We start from the raw sequence: 1,693 nt of genomic DNA, 5'->3' as shown, positions 1-1,693 counted from the left end.
GCTGTTTTTTTGTTTTTTTTCCTACGTATTTTTATAAAAAAATTTTACTCTTACCATTGTTACTTATTTTTATTCTTATCATTGTATCTTATCTTTGTATTTTTATTCTTATCATTGTATCATTTTGTATCTTTTTAGCCCTGATGAAGCCCTACAAAGTGGGGCGAAACGTCTGAAAATAATTAGTTGTAAACTATTTTTGTTTCTCCTTTGAACCCTGACCATCTTCCTATATATATAAAATTATAATTATAATAATGAATCAGTGAAAATGGGTAAGAAAGCGATATATGTAACATTTTTGTTGTTTTTTTATGACCCTCTTCCTTCCTAGTCATTTCTGACATACGAGAGGTTACGTTTACCATGGTAGGAGATCAAGCTTTCATTTCGTGCGACATTCATTCATTCTGAACAAGATTGATGTATATGTCGATACTGGCAATAATTAATTACGGCTAATGAACACGAAATTAAATGATTTAAAAATCTTTTTTTCTTATTACTCAAAGTTCCATATCTACTAGTATAATAACTTGAATATATACAACTTAGTTGGCCAAACATGTTCCCCAACATGGCCCCTATTCAATCTAAAATCTACAACAAACAACATAACCAAATTGATTGATGACTGGTTGTATAACGAAGTAGAAAAAAAAGGTTTTTATGATAATAGCACCGCATCCAAAGATCAAAACTGTACCCATCTGTTTTTTCATTTATTTATTTTTTTATGATTCCTATCCTGGTTATTCCAGACATATGGAGGACCAATCTGGTTAGAACAACTTGTGGTTCGACTGTCCACCGTCCCACGTACTTACATGAATTCGACATAAGTACAATGAAGTTATACTTTGTGTGGGCCCTTTTAGTGCTACAAAAAGTGACGAAAGTGTTAAAAGTAGAACTTCTCGTAAAATGAAGGATGATTTAAAATTAGATGAACTTGGAAGATAATGTATCCATTGGTTTAATGATAGGCACAATCAAATATAATAAAACTTAAAATGATTATAGAATGTTAACTGGCTGAAATGAAGGAATGAATAGATTATACTCAAATACCAACCTTTCGTTTTTGCCAGGTAAATTTATACGACAATCTAAAATATATTGGTTAAACCAAAATATATGTAATTGATTTAGAAAAATACAATTGTTTCAATGCTAAAAACAGGAGAAACTCATTAGATTTAAACTTACTTGTTAGATATGTCATGTTGAGAAACATATTCATTTTAAAACGAACTGCCCAATTACCTGTAAACAAAGGATGAAAATTAAAATGATATAAACAGTATTTAATAAATATAGTAGACATTTATTATAGATACGCACTAGCATATAAGCACAAGTAGTGAAAAAAGGAAATTTTATATTAGAAAAAAAATTGTATAAACATTTATCATGCAACATAAATAAGCATTAGTTTTCTCGCTAGTTAGAAGGAGAAAGTTGAAGTAAATTTGTTATTTCAGGATTAGGATATGGGATTATCACTAATAATTGTTTACCAGTGACGCAGCGAGAGGGATGCGCTGGGATCTCAAAGAGCTCTGCCGTACCCCTTACACGTAAGGGAGCTCAGGATCCTCAGGTCGATTGTGTAAATATTGAATACAAAAGTGTAAATGTGACTAGAGATTATTTTATTTCTATTATTATTTTATTTATTTATTTTTTCATG

The 1,693-nt window shown here is 30.0% G+C and overlaps 1 protein-coding gene across 3 annotated transcripts in view; it reads right to left on the bottom strand.

The window, feature by feature from the left end:
• Positions 1–1,693, bottom strand: part of robo1 (roundabout 1) — a 934,487-nt gene that overhangs the window by 159,296 nt on the left and 773,498 nt on the right. The window lies entirely within an intron of this gene.

The sequence above is a fragment of the Halyomorpha halys genome, unplaced genomic scaffold (genome assembly GCF_000696795.3).
Source record: "Halyomorpha halys isolate HHAL.00 unplaced genomic scaffold, Hhal_1.1 Scaffold307.1, whole genome shotgun sequence".
In the NCBI taxonomy this organism is placed as follows: Eukaryota; Metazoa; Arthropoda; class Insecta; order Hemiptera; family Pentatomidae; genus Halyomorpha; species Halyomorpha halys.
The sequence above is the reverse complement of the archived record's forward strand: the minus strand, read 5'-3'. Positions and strand labels throughout refer to the sequence as shown.